A 20,461-nucleotide genomic window follows, 5' to 3' on the forward strand; every position below is an offset into this window, starting at 1 on the left:
AAGGAGTAACTAACCATATTTCTCCATTCTTCTTGTAGTTCTGTGAGAGCACATTTTCATAAGCAAGGAGAAAGATGGAATATGAACTGCCACTTTCTCTTGTACTGTATGAAAAACCCAAACACCTATAAATACATCTAACAAAAAAATGAAGTTGCTCAACATATATGGGGTAGAAAAAAAAAAAGATCAAACTGAAGTCTAAAGTATGCCCTTGATAAGTGGCTTGACTTGTATTTGTTTTGATTTTTTTGTTTTCAGTGAATGATGTCACTTCCTTGTGACCACCACAAACGATAACTGTTGCAAGAGAACTCTGGCTGCTAAACCAAAAAAATGATTGGAATTTTCTGAAAATTTTTACAGCTTCAATAGTGACTTCCAGACTGACATTTTGTGTTTTAAAAGCTATCTTTAAAGAACTAAATAGGTGACAATGCGTTCCAGAATCTGTCAAGGTAAAAAAAAAAGTCAAAGCATGGAAATGCAAACACATTGCGCTTATGCCACACTTCATGCTCGTGGTGAATGGTTTGGGTTGTTCTATTTGCAGACTTTTCACACAGAATCACACAGAATCACCAAGGTTGGAAAAGACCTTCAAGATCACCCAGTCCATCCATCCACCTATCACCAATAGTTCTCACTATACCACGTCCCTCAACACAAAGTCCAAACATACCTTGAACACCTCCAGGTCGGTGACTCCACCACCTCCCTGGGCAGCCCATTCCAGTGCCTGACCACTCTTTCAGAAAAGTAGTATTTTCTTTTGCCTCCATTCATTCCAGTAACAGAAGTGCTGATAGCACCTTGTCTGTTCTAGTTAGGGTAGCTCTTTCCCACCAAGTTGAAATGGTCACACAAAATCCCTTTTTTTTTTTTTTTTTTTTCATTTTCCCGCCATTTTTTTACTTTCCAAAACATTCTTTGAGAACCCTAATCCTAGTTCCTTACAATACAAGGGGGGGAAGCACTACTGTTGAACACTGATTTTAAAGTTACTGTAAATCTTCAGCATTCCAAAAGACTCCTTACCAGTTAGTAAAGAAAAATGCTTTTTCAGATACTAAAGAGAATGCCTGCAGTGGGGTATGGCATGAGGAAACCTGAGCTATGTGGAAGTGAGTCCTCACCCACTGGAGCAGCTGAGCCATTATAGCAGGACTATTCAGGTTAGGAGCGTACTGCCTGGATAGATATCTTCTGGGTCCAGAGTCACATCTCTTCTTGACAGCTAATGAACAGTATTTTGGATTGGAGCAATTTTCATAAGGACTTGTGCTTCTACATTTTAGAAGATTTTTAATCTCTTGCTTCTAGATGTGTAACCTGTAATTTCCCTATGATGTTTATATTGCATATATTTTTGTGTAAGTAACAGGTTGCAAACATTTGAAAAGCAAACATGATTTATTTCTTTTGCTGGACCTGTCGTGGATTTAGTACAGAGCATTGGCATGGGCTGCCCTAAGACGTTATGGACTCCCTGTTCTTGATGATATTTACAAGCCATCTGGATGTATACTGTGCAATGTGCTGTAGGTGACCCTACTTGAACAGGTAGATTGGACAATATGACCTCCAGAGGTCCCTTCCAACCTCAGCCATCCTATGATTCTGTGAAAAATATCAAAGCTGGAATATTAGTTAAAAAAAAATAATAATAATGAATAGATTAATGGGCTGGGATGAGAGACATTTACTGGGTTCTCTGGAATGAGAGGACATTCCACAGAGCATTCCAAATCTACAAATCAAGTTCCTATGTGCTCAGGTAGTGACAGAAGTATTGCTCTGGGACTGTGGGAATGAGCACAACAACACTGAATGGAAGCTGAGTAAAAGAAGAGAGGTTTTAGTAGCTCTGTCACCACTTGTCCAGAATAAAAATGCTGCTTTGGACTCTCATGTTGATGCATTTTTCCAGTACTATGAGCTGCCTGGTAGATTCGCTGTTCATTCCTTTTGCATAAATGGTCAGGTAAAAGCTGGAATACACAATTCCTATTCCTCTCTGTGAAATACAACTTCTTGACATGGTTTAATAAGTGTATTTCATTCTTTTCCTGTTAGAAACAGCTTATATATTTATGTTTGAATGCCAAAGTAGTTGTAGAGAAAAATATCTCCTATAATTTTTCTGCAAACTATATTGTTCTTTAATATGAACACAACAATAAGGTTGTGTTCATAAACATACTGTTACCAATATAAATAATTACAAAACCATAAAAAAATAAACGCACACAATAACCAAAAGTATAAACCCACCACTACTAAATAGCACTTCATAACTGTGGCTCTGAATTATTACTGCTTTACCAACACAGCCACAGTATCCGACTTCATAAAATTCTTTGCTCTACAAATTAAATGAATTGGATAATTAAGAAAGCCTATGTTTAGTCCACAAAGGGAAACCACCATCACTATAGCATGAAAATTAACCCACATTTTAAAAAATGGTAACATTTCATTTCCTGGCACACATGATCCATACCTACTTGCTCTCTATCCATTTGTAGCTGTGTGTACAGGGAATTTAGAAGCTGGGTAGCTGCTTTGCTTCTCAAGACAGCCAAAGACACACTACCAATAACTTCAGGTCTAGATTAGAAAGTCTTTAGGAGTGGGAGTTTGGCCGCTGCCCATTTGCAAGATGCTTAATTGCTATCAGTAAATAGAGAACTACAGACTGAGAGTAGAAGGCTTGGTACGAAAGACATGTCACAGGCCACATAGATGTGCAGGCATTGCACCAGGACCTCTCACCTCCACTGTCATAGCTGAAGACAGATCTTTGACTCTGCATTTCCCTTCCTCGTGCCAAGAGAGGAAGGAAATTATAACCCTTAAAATATGTTGACTACACCATGCTGCCTGATTACCTTCATTGCATTAGCCATAGGAACAGGGCAAAAACACACCTATACAGATGATGTCAGGGAATTCAGCATGCATGTTTTATTCTGTACAGCATCTCCAGAACAGTTGCTGGCACTATGCCAGTTGCATTTGACTTGTAACCTCTCAGTATTTACCAGCAGGATTTTTTGCACTGTATGCAGATGGCTGGATGTTATTCTCCCTCCACCAACATGCCTGAGTCCAGTAACAGCCCTGCTTCTGGCAAAATTCAATCTTTTCTCATCTCTCAACCCATGCTCATCTTTACATTAGTTTTTAATTAATCTACGGTTAGCTGAAGCTCCCTCCATGCATCAATGATTTCCTTTCAATTCTTGTTAAAGATTTTTCATTTTCAAAAACCTGCAGCATGTTGCTGAAAATCAGCTAACAGCACATTTTTCTCTTATTATCACATCAGTGAGGAGCGGACCCAATGAAGCAAAAAGAGCAAAACTATGGCACCAAGGACCTCCAGGCCCTTCTATCTGTTCTACACAGTCTCAGATGCTGCAAATAAAAACATTGTCTTTGGCTGCCTTGAAAAACATGGGACTGATTCTTTCTTGGTGTCAAGTGCCATAACTCTGTTCTGGCATACAGGAAAGTTACCCTGACTTACACCATCTGGTAGCTCCTACTCCATAGACATACTTTCTAACTAAAGGACCAGCCCTCAGTGAAACTGCCCCTCAAACAGGAATTGCAGGAGTTTTCTGTGACTGCGTTGTTTCTAAATGCAAGTTCTTCTGTTATTTGATGATGGTCTGATCAGAGTGGGATTCAATTTACAAGCCTTTGGCAAATTGAAAACAGTCTTAAAAATCCCAAGACTTTCTGATCACATTTGCTTTAAAAAGATATGAGTACATTATGCAAATAAGAGTGATGAGCATACTATTTACTCCTGTAGGTGGCATGGGAGGAAAAATCACTATTTAGTCAATGAAGGAAAATGCAAGACATCATGCATTTTAAGCTAGTTCGTCAGATCTGTGAGCTTAGGCACTGGTACTAGGTCCAATTAAAGAGAGTCCCTTATGGCTTAAGCTCATGCTCACTGTGCATGTGTATTACATTAAACCTTTTATTTTCCCTTTTCTCCAGTTACCCTTCTGTGCATTTTGGTCTAAATTTTCAGAAAATTGCACGCACAGTTCCTACGATTATGCATGTAATCAATTAGCTATTTATGTATACAACTACTGTGACCAGGTATGCAAATCGCCAAGCGGCTTTTGCCATTTTTCAGTAATTTAGACCTTTGTCATTTATTCATCCGCTTTTGTTCGAAACAGTAAGTTCATGGAAATTTAATTCATTTGAAACATATGTGTAGATCCATATGAACTGCCCAAAAGCATCACAAAGAGAAAGGATAACCTTGTTGTTAAGGCAGGAGAGCGCGAAATCTGGTTTCCATTCCGAGTTCTGCCACACATTTCCTGTGTAACCTTGGGCAAGTCATGAACTGTAACCTACCTAAGTGTGGCTGACCTACATGTAAAGCAGACAGAGCAATCCCCTTGCTTCACCAGGCTATTGAGACGTTTTGTTTGTTAGCACGTGTGAAAAACATTGAAACATGTAAGTGGAAGGTGCTATAGGTGTATAAGCTATCATTAATAATATTATATATGTGATACATGATTCGTACCCCATTGTGAAACAGTACGTAAAGAGGCAAATGTGGCCATTGAGAACTGAGCAAAGAAAATGGCAAACAAATTCAAGGAGATGAACAAGAATCAAACAGTAATGGTGAGCATGAACAGGCATGTGAGTAATTAACCTCTATACTGCAATTTTTACTGTCCTACTTGGTCTTGCCCTTTCACAAAAGGCTTTAGTGTCCAAAGATATTTGAGAAGCACTGAGTTAGTTAATTCAGCGCTGACCACCATGCAGTCTGTTTGATCAGCATGAATTCTTTAATCAGGATAATTCTGACAGTTATACTTACGCCAGGTACTGGACAGTGGCTTATGGAAGCATTATGGCGTTCAGCTGATCGGGATAGTGTGTTCATTTATAGGAAAATGTGCCCTCTTTCTTTCCTTATTCACCAGGACAGAACTATTAAGTCAGTTCTTACTGTTGCTGTGGTTCCTTTCTTATTTTTAGATAAAATGCAATTAAATTTGCACTTCTCTTCATCTGGGGCACGGTCTTGTGGGATACATATATAAATCGTGACATAATCTCTGAGAGTACATCTCCTTTTAAAAATAACCTCATTTTGTAGCTGACCCATGTATGCAACTCACACTGACATCATTAGGAGTGTAGAGTAGACTGATAGCAGTATCTGCCCCAGATGTATGACTAGCAAAATGCACAGTGTGTTGCTGGTCCAGCTAGGGTAAAATGTTACATCTTGGGTCTCAGTTTCCATTTTGATTAACAGAACCTTTTCTTTTGAGAACTGAAACAAAGCATGTGAGAAAATGTGACTGATTTTTTCTTTACCTTGGTAAAGCACTATGATGAGTCTTTATGTCAAGTGAGATATTTTGCGGGAGGTTCTGAAAATCAGAATTGGCAAAGGAAAGTGGAATGAATGAAGAAAATTCTAGTAGGTTAAGTTTTTTTGAGTGTCGGGGAAATGTTTCATGATATGCCTTAATTCATACCTCTGAAGGTGATGATCATCCATTGAGTTTGTGTTCAATCTGCAACTGAGAAAGCAAGTTTACTGATAATATTCTTAAATTTGCTACAGTGAGCTTTGTGCTTCCAATGTGAAATGCTTAGCTGTGCACAAAATGAAAGTTTGAGAAGCACTGCTCTACAGAAAGTACACTGATGTTCTGGGAAGCATGCTATCTCTGAAACCCAGCTGAGAGGAACTCATCAGAAAAAGCTACCAGCAATGTTATATTCAGCTTGCCTGTTACTGTCTTTGCCTTCCCGCAGTCTGCTTTCTGCCCAAAATACATAACTTCATAACTGACCTGAGAGGACCCAGCTAACCTAAACAGGCCTTCACATGAACTCTTCTCCATGTTTAGCATAGCTTCCACTCTTAGTTCATTATCTGGGGCAACTCAAACCACAGCACCTGTCCAACATGTCCAGGCTGGGCACTGAGGGCTGTAGGGAAAGAGCCACATAAGACTATTTGTGAGGCGTGCTCCTGGGGGTGCAGAGCCTCCCACTTCATCACACCCACCCCCAGAGCTGCCATGCTCCATCATGTCAATGCTCGTTGCAGAAAAGCTACCCTGATTCTCGTTAACAGTGTGCTAACAATAAAGGGTGGGTGTGATAGGCCACCATGACCTTCTGCAACACATTGGCCCTCTGCATTCTGTGGAATTCTTCTCTACTTGAATTGGAGCAGATCTTGGAAAAAGATATGATCTTGATTTAATATTTTCCATTGAGGAAAAATACACTATAAACTTCGGGAGATTATTTCAATAGTTAATTAAAACCAATTAAAACTCTGTGAAGATCATGAAGAAGGTCCTTATCAGCTACTCAGTAAGAATCCAGATTTACTGCTTTTATATATGAATTGTACGTGTTAATTGTTTTTTGTTTTGTTTTGTTTTTTTTTAATCACAGATCACAATACAAAAAGGGAAAAAAAAAATCTGGTCAGCAGAATGATCAAATGAATCACTGTTTCTTTCCAAGTGAAGTGTTGATTAAACCTATTAGATGTTACCTTAAAAATGGAGATACTAGGCACATGCAGTGGGTGTAGTTGCACCACGCTATAGCTGGTTTTCATTACATCTGAGCCAGTTAATGGAAAAAAACAGGCATGACATGATTCATTTGATCTTAGGCATACACCTACCTTACATCCGAACAGATGAATCATATTTTTAGCATGTGTGACACTTAAGAAAATTTGGGCAGTGGCCCTAATTCAGAGCAACCAGGAAATGACCTGCTGAAAGTGATCTACCTGATGGAAAACGATCTGCAAATGGCAAGGTGGAGGGAGTGGACCTTTAGCTCAAATTCATGCTGTTACCCCTGCTGTGAGGTCCTTGGGGTGCTGTGGAGAAGTACCCTAGAGCTGTCTCTCTCGTGACTAGTTTGTAATCAAGTCCCACTGGCTGCATGATGTTAGGTACGGTCCTGGAGTTGGTACGGATCATATGATTTAGATGAACCTAGAAGGAATTAAGCGCATGCGCTCTGTGATGTGAACCAAATCACAGCAAGGGAAAAACGCTGGTGATTCACTTCAGAAGTATACTCTAGGTCTGTGTGACAGCATTAATGTTGAGACAGCCCAAGTGCTTTGCCTTCATGACAAAAAGGTACCTCTATGGGTATCTAAGGGATCTATGCTCAACACTGGTGGTTAGATCTCAGTCAGCGGTCATTATTTCTCTCTTCCAGACATTCAGTTAGACATTCCCAGAGGCAAATAAAGCATTCTACTCCTTCTACTGTCTTGGCATCTGTGGTTGCTGACTTCTGTCAAATACAGCTTGTATGTTCAGGACTGCAATGTGTATCAGTTTTGGATAAGAGTGCCTAGGGAGCAGCTGTTTGCCTGGGTTTCAGACTACGGTTTAGCTACTACCTTTTGAGGAAGCATTTAATCATGTATGTTTCTCTTTCACCTGAACACATGATTAAGCTTACAGGCCAAGTCAGTTTGGTCAAAACCAGATGTCCATCAAATCCAGGCAATGAAACCCTTTCTCTTCATACAAATCCCTTGCTTCAGTACTGCAGAAATACCCGCTTTCTTCTCTGCTTGGGTTTTTGTAAACCTATGGGTTTTAAAAGTATTTGTTACTTTACACTTTGATAGTGGGTATAATTTCTTCCGTAAGTAAGGGAGATAACCAGGAATGAAGTTCTTTAAATTCTAAGCTTAAGAGGAGAGATTCATTTCACTCTTCTGTAAGTGTTATGCTTGTCTACAGGCTATGTAGTTATAAAGGTAGAAACTTAAGAGGTCAGATGAGAAACATTGCTTCAACAATGTCAGGGGTCATCGTTGGAACGTAAAGAGATCGTTTTATTTGTAGAAGACTCAGTAATTGTCAGAGGAATATCACCTACCTTCTTTATCCTCTGAAGAAATCATCTAATAGTTTGCAACAAGGATGGCTTTTCAGAGGATTTGCTTTTGTTTGAGTCATCGTCTCAAAATAAAGAAAAATATTTTACTCTCAATTTGTAATTTTCCTTAGCTCTTTAATGCCAGCTGAAATTTATACTGTTCCCAACCAATGTATGCTTTTTACATTTTCTCTCCCTTTGATATACACCTAATCAAATAAATAGGCAAAAATAATAATTTGCTGTACTTTTAACTTAAGATCCAAAAAATTCCTCAAGAGGATCTGGATTTAATTTCTAGACAGGGAAGCCGAGGCAGAGGGAGCTCTAGGGCTTTGCTTGGGATCACGCAGGAGGCCAGCAATTGATTTGGGAATAAAACCCAGGTGCGCTGGTTAGTTTCTACAGGCAGTTCCCTAACCAACGCTAACCTCCCAGTCTCCTCTCTACAGCCGTATCTCATTTCTGTGTTTTGGACAAGTGTTACTTCAGTGCACGGTTCCAAGGCAATGCCAGTGTCTTAGTTGAACCTATTGAATTTTAAAACCCTGTAGTGTTTCGCATTGAAGTATGTGATGTGTTTATCCCACTTCTCAGTTCCTACCACAGAAATGAAACTCTCATAAATCTCAGTGCTTATGATGTCTGCTACCAAAAGATCGGGTCACTGAGAAGATGAAGAATGCGATGGAACATGGCAAAAACGTTCAGCCGTTCCCGTGACAAATACAGCCGAGGGAGATTCTCTTCCCGTATCTTCTAAAGAGGCTTTTAAAACGTTCGTTGTGGAGCAGCGGGTAGTTGTTAACATCTCTAAAGAGTGGCCTGTCCTTGCATAGATGCAGACGTGGAATTCGGAGCACTTGTCTGACCCAAGCAGGAAGGGGCTGTTCCGTTTAACGAGGGCGAGCCCAGCCACAAAGAAGTGATAATGGAGATGCCATTGACGACAGGGATACATGCAGAAGCCACAGAGATTCCTCCTTTTGTCTCCAGACTGATCACAAGGACCAGAATTCATTCACACATAGAAAGAAACAATTGCCCGAAGTGCCCGAAGGAAATGCAGAGAGTTGAGTCCCAGATAGTGTAAACTAAGGATCTTTCTGTTCCTGCAGAAGAAAAATATGCTCGTTCCAAGTCCACATGCATAGATCTCGAGCTGATTTTTAATTTTTTTTAAACAGAATTAGGCAAATGCTTCCTCTGCTTCCTCCCACAAAATGCATTGGGATCTTTCAGCAGATTCCAACCATCGAGTTGTTGCCTTTTCCATTTGGTCTAAAATACGTCTATGGCTTTTTGGTTTCTTTTTTTTTTTTTTAGTCCTCCCCAATTAGATAATCTTTATTTTTCATTCATCCCAGGTCTAGCTGCGTCGCTTTGACCTCTCTGTGAGGCCTGGGTAAATCCTGAAGATGCTGGGCCACAATTCTTAAGAAGGAAACTTCAAGTTCTTTCCGCTTCACTTCCCCTTCACATGTCTGAGGCAGTTAGCGTTGCTGCCCCATAGTCTGCGTGGCAGGAGCTGTGTGCTAGCTGTGGCACCCATTGTCTGCATTTTTCCTCTCGTTAGTCTCCTTGACCTTTCATTGTCTTACTCCTGCAGTGTCAGGTCAGACTTAGTGTAGGTCTCCCTTCACTAAGGACCCCTTTCCTTTTGTGGATCACTAAGCAGGACAATTGCTCTATCCATCTTTTCAGGGTCTATTGTCGAGCCCCCCCTGAGCTGAGAAAGGTTTGATTCACTGGGAAACCATTTTGGTCAAAGGGAAGCCTGACTATGTGTCCTTTTAGGAACTCTGTCTTAATCACTGACTTTTTTATCTGGGATATGAAGAGGATTCAGGAGATCAAAAGGTTTGGGAGTACATGGGTTTGACCACATTTTTCCTGGAAATAATGGGAAACCTCCACTGAAAAATGAGCTCCGTTACAATGGGCAAACAAGAAGGAAAGCCACATAGTGTTCCCAGAGCATTCTGAATCATCGGACCTTCAATAGCTTCCATAAAGAAGGGAAAAAGTAAACAGAAAAAGTAAATGGAATGTAATAATTAATGGACCTGAAGAATCAGACTCATTTTATTTGCGCATAATCGGTGCTTTTGAAAAAAAAAGATAAGTCAAAAGAAATTGACAGAGCAGATGGAGAAGACTTCTCGATGCTGGAAGTTCAGTAGGGCTGAGCACGTAGAGGACACACGTGTAGTTATTCAGAAGCAGTACCTGGTGTCATCATACACTCAAAGGTTTCCATATTCTTCCTAGGACCATGAAAAGTTGCAGAGGTCTTGCTGAAGCATCATAGTGGAACTACACTGGGTTTGAAGGCACTAACTTTGTTACTAGGTGTTACGTGTTCAGCCACATACATGCAAATGCCTTGAAAATTTCATCCTGCGTGGGACAGACATCCAGACGTCTATTTCTTCTAGGCATCATCTGTGCCTTTCCTGGCTCTGGAAAGTACCCAGTATTAGCAAGTTTAAATATAAACTCCAGTATTTGCTCAGGTATTTTCCTGAGTCAAATAAAAAGTGCCAGCTGGATGTTACGAGTGCCTGTGTACTGGCTTTTGGATGAGGAGCTGCAGCAGGATTCAAACAAGGTCAAACTTACAGGTTATGCCTTTATTTGTCAGCAAGAAAGGCAGAAAGTAAGCCTTTAAAATACAAAAACAACAACAACAACCCCAGAAAACTCATCTTAGAAGAAAAATTCTCACCAGGTATGAAGACTATAAAGTGATACCATACCAGACCATACGTCTGAAACGTTTCAAGGACAGATGGGTTTAGAACTGGATGAGATGTGAAACATTTCTATTTTCTGTACTGAAATTTCTGAACCTGAAGTTTCTTCATTGGAAAATAGATATAATACTTTGGATATTTACATTGAGTATGTCCAGAACAATTTGGTTTTTCTTTTGTTTACTGGTATCTATATGCAGTAACATTTATGCTAGCTTAACGTGCTCCTGCCATTTGACTTTGCACTGTCAGCTGATTTCTTAATGTCAGCAGTGCCACTTTCTGTCAACACTATTAAGTAGAGGTGTCCAGGATATTAAGTATGCTTGAATTTATTTATAAGAGGAAGGGGAAAAGTGATTCAAGCACTTCCTGAACTGCAGAAACACCTGAATTGTGCTTTGGTGGAATTGCTCCAGAAAACTTCTGCTCCAGAAGAGTATTTAGTTCAGATTTTTAGTAGCACTAAATAACCTTTTTTTCTATTAACAAGTATATGAGGAGAAAATATGAGCTTGTAGAATTAGTATAGCTGCAGTTTTAGACTTCCTAAAGGAAGGAGAATGCCCTAGGATATATTTCAGCTACATCAGGGAAGGCCTTCATATAATGGAAGTGCAGTCTCATGAGGTTAAACTGTTATGGAAAATGGTTGCATTTTATATAATGTTCTATCCTAATAAAGAGAGAGTTGCTGACTATTTCTGAGAACTAACTATCACAAATTAAGAGCATGTGGAAAAGCCACCAATTTCACCTGTGTAGCAGAAATGCCAAGTCATGGCCTGAAGCAGTGATTGAGCACCTGGTGGGAATGCAGGGCCAACCCAGGGGACTTCAGGTGCATGCAATGCCCCTTCCCAGACCTTATTTAAGGGTTGGTAGTAGAGGCAAGACTATCTTGCTAGAGATACCTGTGTACTTGGGACTTCCTAAGGGTAAGCAGAGTTTTGGTTGGTTGGTTGTTGTTGTTGTTGTTGTTGTTGTTAGGTTTTTTTTTTTTTTTTTTTTTCCTCCTTCTGTGTCCATAGCTGTTGCATTTGAGCATATCTTTACTTGCTGCAATCTAGGACTTTGCTGTTATGTGACTGTTGCTATGCTTTCCATTGTGTTACATCCTGGTATTCTATTATACAAGTTAATTTTTCTATGTGTTTTAAATGACTTTATGATGGAAATCTAATCCAGAGTCATCAATTGTAGTTGTGCCTCATGTAGCTAAAAATGTTACATCAAAAAAACACCCTGTAGGAAAATATATTTAACAAGTAAGAGAGATAAATGGTTTTCATTGACTTTAGTGGCTAACATTAAGGCTATTGATAGAAGCTTTCTTCATCTAGGATGTTTTCTATCCATTATTAAAGTTACTGCTTCAACCTATCTATCAGCAAGGTATTGATAGAAGTGCATTAAAAAGCTCTTCCATACAAAACTAACTAGATTATTTCAATCTGAGCATCCATTACATAGCAGCCTTTAAAGAAATTAAGTTTGCCTTATTGGAAGGTCTTGTGCGTCACATTTCTGGGATCTCTAAAAAGCTCACATTGTTTATTATTTCTTGAGTCTCAAAATATATCTTAGATCAGCTGCTACTCTCGTTACCTTTAGAAACACCATGCTGTTCCTAGGTATCCTCACAACTCAGCCTTTCTTGAGCTGACCTTGGTAAAAGTGGTTATGAACCTCAGGAGAAACCAATTTTCCTGACTGATAATTAGATCAAGAATTTGACTTAGCACAGATAAGTCTCATGTAATTTGGAAATCCTGATACTGCATTCCTTCTCTGTCAGTGGATCGCTGGGGCGAGACCTCCAGCAAAGTAATGATAAAAGGAGGAAGGTCAGCTCCTCTGTTAGCACATCTGGATCAGGAAGAGGATAACTTACTATCCTCACCCTAAATTTCCATTGAAATGAACAATCCTTTTCCTCACAAAGGGCTAGTGGCTCTGCTGCATATTTAACTGAGATGGTAATATGGTCAGTTACATAGCTGAAGACCTAAGAACTATAGTATGATTGAACTAATTGCTTCCAGAGGGCAAGAAACAGAAAGAAGCTATAAAAAGGTATGCAGTATTTGAAAATCAGTTTTTTTCTTCAAATAATACTGGTTGTAGAGCTTTAAATGCCAGATGGAACATAAATTGTTAACTGTTATTTCTTGTAAGCGTTCACGTTTTCTGTCCTTTGTTAAATCTTAATCTCCACATGTTGGTTCATGCTAATATCTTCCACAGTAAAAATGCAGTACATACAGGTGGGCAAAGTGGCGGTGTGTTCTGAGTAGATACAGTTAGTTGCTAAATACTGATGTTGTATTCAACCTCGTTATTTTCTAATATTGAGATAATGTGTAATTGCAGAGCTGTATTAACTCTTCTTTTGTAACAGCTTCATCAGTAAGTAGCTGGTTAAGGGGGAGATTCCCACTAACTTCAGTGGTCTGTGAATCAAGCTCTTGATATATATATAGAAGGTCCCTGAAAATGAAGTTTTATTTTTTAATGTATTGTCTCATTTGTTGAATAGCATGGCTTACTGCCCAGTGTTATGGCAGTTCACAATGACTATTCTTCCCACCCATTCTCCTCCTCCTTCCATTAATCAGTGATGGGTTGAATTTAAATGTTTTGGAAGTTCAGTCTGGTTTTGATGCAATGGTACATAAAAATATCTACAAAGTAGTTATTGGGGTGCTTGGTGTGGCTGCATTTGTCCTGGGGAAACCTTCCCCTTTTTTCTGAGAGCAGCAGCACATTTTGTGGGAAGGTTGGCAGCTCTACAAGGTCCTTTTTGAGGCAGGCTCCACTCCCTCTGCCCCAGTGGTACATCCATCATTTTTGGTTTTCCTTTCCAAAATGCTTTTCACAAAAGTCACTTCCTTGTTTCACATTACTCCATGCTTTGTGAATTCAGACTGGAACATGTTGCGAACCAGATCCATATCTGGTGTAAATCAGCATCATCCTGCTACTCTCAGTGGAACAACAAAATTTGGTATCTGTGGAGGATCTTGCCCATGAACTCTAAGTAGGCATTTTTGGTAGAGAGAAAATGGGTTTGTGTGTTCTGGGGAGAGAGATAGAAGGGGCAGCAAATGAAAAATCCTACCTAAACATTAAGGTGTTTATCTTCACTAACCTTTCTAACGTGATAATTTTGGATGAACTCCTGCTCTTAGTACCCTCATACTGTCCGTTTCCAGGTGCTAGAAATTGGTCTGGAAAAAAAGGGATCTGAGTTGATGCTGTATGAAAGAGCTCAATTAGTATCACCATTTAAAAAAAACCAATGACTTTGTATAAACGTATCTCTGCACTCTCATTTCTGTCTATAACTGTTCATGCTAAGCACTTATTTCAAAAGTTGCTCCAAGTTTATTCAAGGATGCATTTAGTCAGATCTGCAGTATTTGTCACTTGTTGGCCAAAACTGACATAAGGGATTTCAATGTGCTGCTTCTAACATGGTGACACTGCCTTTAATTTAGCATAAGTGATTATATATGTTGGACTGTCAAATCACTGTATGTAGCTTTTTGTGGTTGGGGACTTGTTTTATCTAAGAATTCTGCTGAACCTCTTCCAAACCAGAACTCTCATGTGTATAATTATATTGTATTTTCATTATATAAACTGTATTTTTAAGACTGAAAACATATGAAATGATTATGGGAACGTGCATTCTATACGACACCACCACGTAGTTGTGGGAAGAGAAGTTTATAACATAAACCAAATGTCATTGATATACAGGTATAAGATGCATCCTGTGAAACTCGAATAGAAGGATCTGCAAATACATTCAATTGCACTTCAGATTGAATGAAATTTTTAGCAAACTTTACTTTGGAGTGGATAAACACCTCAGTGCTACTTAATGTGAGTACATGTCAAATATTCATGGCTTGCTGTTGAACTTACAGCTGAGTTAGGTGCTTTCAAAATACCTTTCAAAGAGATACTTCTGCAAATGTTTATTGCTTCTTTAATGCGTCTAATAGGTGTAAATATGTATATTTATGCTGTAATGTATTTTGGTGTTTTTTTTTTTTTCCTGAGATTATGTCCTTAGTTTACTTTCATTGTCTTGTTGTAACCCTATGAGGATCTAACTCCAGTTCAAGTAGGTGCCCCAGAGACCAACCTTTTGAGAGATACACAATACAGCATTGGTTATGTCCAATAGCAAGGTCTGGCTAAGAGATGTGAACTGTAAGTTCTGAGCAAATCATCAACACTATCATGTCAGCAGAATGTGCTTATTCATAGATTTATTTTTATTGATATCATCCTTGTAAAAGGCTGTCAAGCATTGTCCTTATGCTAAAGCAAACAAACAAAAAAACCACAGCAGAACTATAGCATCATGTAGAAGTAAGCAGCTTACTGAGAATACACTAATAGATATGTCCACAGAGTTCAGTACTTGAATTCAATTCTCCTTTTGCACCCTTTAGCTATTGTCAGTGGTTTACATGTAAAACCATGACAGCTATTGCCCTAAATAAGCTGTCCATTATTCCTAATGCCTTCGGTATCTCTGTAGTGACTAAACCTGGTGGTTTTTTTTTTCCCTGTCTCAGTAATTTTAGTTTGGTTAACAGTGATTCTTAAAAATAAAAAATAAAAACAGTCCTCAAAGGGTGTAAGGAATCTACAGAGTATTTTGTGAAAGCAAATCATTTTGTGTGTGTATATGTGTGTGTGTGTGTGTGTGTATATATATATATATATATATATACACAAATACAGAGTTACATATGTTCACACATGCAGAAAACTAGAGAAAGCATCCATTATCAGAACGATCTGTGAGTCACCTCAGATAAATGCTGCTTCAAGGCAATCCTATGCAGTAGATTAATAAACAATGTCTTCAGTTTGTGGCAGGGAGTTTAAGCCCAGTCATTTATAAGCTTAAAAAGTAGATCAAGGAATAGTTGTGATAACTTGCCTTATTTCCAGTCTGTGTGTGTGTGTGACCATTGTCATTTGTAGCTCCTGAGCAGCATGTTGATGTGAGTGCCAAGCCCTCTGCAGGGCTGGCAGCACAGGAGTCACTGATGTTACAGTGCTGCAAACCTGAGCAGAAAATCAGGGCCTGGGTCTAAAAAAAAAAAAAAAAAAAAAACCTCTTGTTATTATGATGTGTTGCTTGTAAGTTATCACAAACTTTTGATAAAGACAACAAATGCAGGATATCTGAGTCCAATTAAATGTTCTGAATTGCCGAAGAAACCATCTGAAGGCAGCTTTGCAGACTCAATGCAGCAAATTCCTGTAGTGCATTCCAGAAGTCCCCAGGCTGAGTCACTCTGAGCTCGATTGCAGAGCTTGGAAGCTGATGAATCACTGTTGAGCAGTATGTATGTTTTTATAATCTTTGCTTTAAGTAATGTCCATTCAAGATCTAAGCTAATGACCATTGGATAAGGGTGCAGATGGAATGCGGTTTCTACATTTGGAAGCATGCTGTGATGAATCTGTTCCTTAAGTGTGTTTATGTTTGAGGGACTTTGCATGCGGGCTATCTCCTCAGTGGCATGTTAAATTCTGCTCTCCAAGGACAAGAATGGAAGAGAGGTAGAAAAGGGGAGGAGAAGAATCCAAAAAGGTGGAAAAGCTGTGAAATGCATTCCCTAAGAAGCACAGAAGTTGGTTTTTTGTTTTGTGTTTTTTTTTTTTTTTTGCAAGGTTTGAAGTGTCTTTCTCATTCAAGGGAACTCTAGCTCGCCACAAATTATTAGTCTTGAGGGTCTGAATCTGCAGAACAAGTCATTGTTTTCAGTATCTCCATGATGAATGCTGTTTGTTTGTACACTGTGTTCAAACACTGGAATGATTCAAATGTCTGTAGACTTTTGCTGTGATTCTAAGCTTTATTAATTTTACACCGTCTCCTTCCTTCTTTCTGCATCTCCATACGCGTGCTTTATTTCAGTATTTCAGCGTGGCATTTAGGCACAGCTCCCATCACAGGCGTACTTCCACTGAAGGTGACTCATTCGTGTGTGGTGGTCTGCAGACCCACTTCTGCAGCTTCTTATAATTTGTAGAATCATTAAGATTGGAGAAGACCTCTAAGATCCTCTCATCCAACCACCCACATGCCATGAATACTGCCCACTAAACCATGTCCCTAAAAGCATAGAGAGTTTAGTTTCTAAAGCACAGAGAGACTCGAGCTGGTAATACAGTGATTGGTCTGAAGGATTAGCCTCGGCTTTCCTCCCAAACTAATGTAAACAAATTGCCCGCTCCTGAAATAACTCGCGAGATACCTTTCCCCTTCCTCTCACTGAAGTATTCCTTTGTGCTTCCTGATTTTGGCAGGGATGTTTCAGAAATAGCTAGTACAATGATGTTTCCACTCTGAAAGAGGAAGCGCTGGGTGGGAGGAGTTAGGAGCGGAACAGAGGAAGCGAAGCTGTTTCATCCCATCTCAGGCTGAACTTTCACAGCAAATAGGTGGGAGCGCATGTGGGTGCTGAGCCACCAGAGCCCACCCTCGCCCGGCACGAGGCCAAATGTGAGCACACACACAAGGCATGGCATGCGTGGCCCCTCGCATGGCTCAGCACAGCTGATGCTGACAGCTCGGCACTGCTGAGCAGAGTGAATGAGGCGAGGTCAGGAGGAAGGCAGCAGCGGGCTCCCCTCCCTGTGTTGTACATGAAAGGTGCTGCCGGGATGGCTCGCCACTGCGGCATTGTGTGCAGCAGTCATGCTGGAGAAGCTGCTCTGTCACATGTTTGTCAGCCAGCCAAGATTTTAATTCTGAACTTTTCCATGAAACCAATAGCTATATTCTCTGGCTCTGGCCCGCTCTAGTGCTTGGCCAGGGCTATGGGAATGAAATGTCAAAGCAGCCTGTCTATGAATTGAGATTGCTTTCATGCGTCTCCACCTGCTGGCTGGCATTTCACTAATTGCAGTAGCCTGTAGGGATGACAGCGGACTTTTTTGAAGCCAAGGGCTTATGTGGGAAGCGTAATTCAGTTCTATGAGAAGGCAAACAAATGAGTGTGATCAGAGAGATTATTTTCTAACTTGATAAAGAGTGCTGTCCTGTATCGCAGGTAGAAGGCCACTGAGGCTTTCAAGCTGCGCTTTTGAGCTTCTGAAGCCTCAGCTGAAAGATAAGCACTAAGAAGGATTTTTGGAAGGAACTCACCGAGTGTGAAGACATTAACATATTATTTTACGACTAAAACCAGATGCTGAGGATGCTAACGTGTTCTCATTGATACAGTGGAAGGGAGAAATATTTATTAATATCTGGAAGCATGAGTGTTCTGGGGCCCGCAGCCTAGTTTCTGTGTGGTTAGGAAAGCAGTTACTTAGCAAATGTGGGCAAGCAGCTGTTTCAAATGGAAAGGAATAGAAATGATTAATGACTTCTATGCTTTAAAGAAATGAATCCACAGGATTTCTTTCTTCTACTGTGCTGTCCCACTTGGCCATTTCTGTCATGTGCTCTGGGACTTTCTTTGGAAGTTTTCAATGGTTTGTTTTGAACTACTCTTTAGAAACTTACTGGACCAGATCTGGAGCCAGACAGATGCCAGCTGTGGATCTGATCCATTTGCACGTACATTCACAGGCTCAGAGCACAGATTACGAACACTTGATATTCCATGAACTTTGCACCACGTCCGCAATAGAATATCTTGCTCTCAGATACTGCGGTGATGGGTGCAGTATTAAATCCTATTTAGAGAAGAATTTCCCCCCCCTTTTTTTTTTTTCTTAGCTGTCCTTTATTTGCGCTGTATTTGACAATGTGGAAGGCAAGAGGCATTCTCAGGATCTGAAACAATGCAGGGAATAAACCCTTTCTCTGAGAATAATGTCAGATGTCAATACTGATTATTGATATTTTACCATCTTCTGTACTCCCAGTAATGGCTTGTTTCATTCTGCCAAACTGCTCTGTCATCTGTTTCTTGTGTATGCTTTCATTTAGCTCCTTAGTCTTGCATGTACAGCATCAGAAGGTGTAAGGTAGAAAAGGTTAAAAAGAAGATGAGGAAGAGAAAGAGGAACATGGAGAAAAGAAAAAGGAAGGCTATACAAAATATGGATATTTTCACTGAGTTGTTAACAGTGAATCATCCAGCCAATGTTGTTGAAGCAGTTCTTACTGGGGTCAATCCCACTGTCCCAAGAGTTGACTGTATGGAATTATTTTCAGTATACTTCTGTGCCTGACTTGATCCACTGAAGGTTCTGTTCCCCTATTTTTGGATTATGTGTTGAGAATGCCAGAGCATGAAATACAAATACTTTTTTTTTTATTCCAAAGTATTCCTCCACTTCAAAAGTGTTGTTCTGTATTACTAAGCTTTGGGAACAGGATTTTAACTATAGAAAGCGGTGAAGGTACCCATTGCATATATGTGTGTAATTAAGCACCATTAAGCATATTTATTCCATGGCTAGACAAGCAATGTTCTTGGCAGTTCAGTATACTTGGTTATTGTTAGCACTACACATCTGACTGAATTGGCTAGCTGCGTGAACTCAAAGTATCAAGTAATTTAGAAGGTGTATGAGTTCAATACATCCTGAATGCATCTAATACCTTGGCTAAACACAGGCACCGACCTAGAAAAAGTTCTCATAGATCACTTTAAGACACAGCAGGACTGGAAGATGATATTTCCTTGTCTGCAAGTATATCTCTCTCAAGCCATCGTTTCAACACAGGAAGTTATCTGCTACCTGGGGTAACAATGTGCGCTCGAGCACAATTGGTCTGCTGTCTGATGACATTTAAGAATTAGCTACACAAGGATTTCTTACAGCACTGTCAAAGAAGTTCAACTGATCATTTTAACTAAGCTTATTTAAAATTCCTGAATGCTTTGAAGCAAAATGAAAGTAACTTTTGCACATTTGCACTGCATGCTTCATTTACATCAGTTATTTCCAGTCTAGGAGTGAAGACTCAAATGAGTAGTGCTTCTTTCTGTGTGTCTCTCTCTAGATGTTTGCCAGGTGGACAGCTGAACTAGCACTGATGCCATTCAAAGCTAACACAAGGATGAGCTTTATATGTGTTGGTACACAAAATTGCACGTAAAGTGGGATTCAAACCTATCTTCAGTCTGCTTCACAGAAAGCAGAAGCTGGTCCAATAGCCTGAATCTTCTCTCAGAGGCTATTTTTGAGACTGCTATCACTCAGGCAGGAAGTACAATTGTGTATATGAGCGTGTGTATTTCTGTGCTGCTGAACACCATGTGAGGAACAGGCCTATTTTCTCAAGTTGATTCTTATTCTTCTCTTTTAACTGCAAAATACTTCCTGAAAACCTCTCCCTGGTAACCTTTGATGGTACAGCAACAAGCTTGGTGATTTTATTCCTACCTGGACCACCTAGTTGATGTGCATACGGATGACTTTTGGCCTCTCTTGTGTTTTCTGAGTATTTTTAGTTTTCAGACCTGTGCATCACTTAAGTATTCAGTATCTTCTACTGTCTCAGTTAACACAACGCTTGACTGTCATATCAGAACCTCTTTCAAGTGTCCTCAGTGAAAGGTATCCTTGTACTGTGGTGCAGTATTTCTACATGAAGAGGCATATATGGGAGGGGAAAAAAAAGCTGTGAAACTTCATATAGTTTTCTAAAGTGTGTTGCTGCTAAGCAGTGTGTGAGGCAGGTGAAGAGTCCTTTGTACCATTTGCAACTAAGTCATATACCAGTTGGTGTTCTTGGGCCTTACAATTGCATTCCAAAT

General features: G+C 39.8%; 1 protein-coding gene across 1 annotated transcript in view; it reads left to right on the forward strand.

Moving 5' to 3' along the window:
* Positions 1-19,008, forward strand: part of SMIM38 (small integral membrane protein 38) — a 369,920-nt gene extending 350,912 nt beyond the window's left edge. The window contains exon 19 of the mRNA XM_048950255.1: positions 14,469-19,008. The gene's annotated coding sequence lies outside the window, so the exon portion shown is untranslated. The remainder of the gene's footprint in view (positions 1-14,468) is intronic.
* The last annotated feature ends 1,453 nt before the right edge of the window (positions 19,009-20,461 follow it).

Source organism: Lagopus muta, chromosome 6, assembly GCF_023343835.1.
Source record: "Lagopus muta isolate bLagMut1 chromosome 6, bLagMut1 primary, whole genome shotgun sequence".
Taxonomy (NCBI): domain Eukaryota; kingdom Metazoa; phylum Chordata; class Aves; order Galliformes; family Phasianidae; genus Lagopus; species Lagopus muta.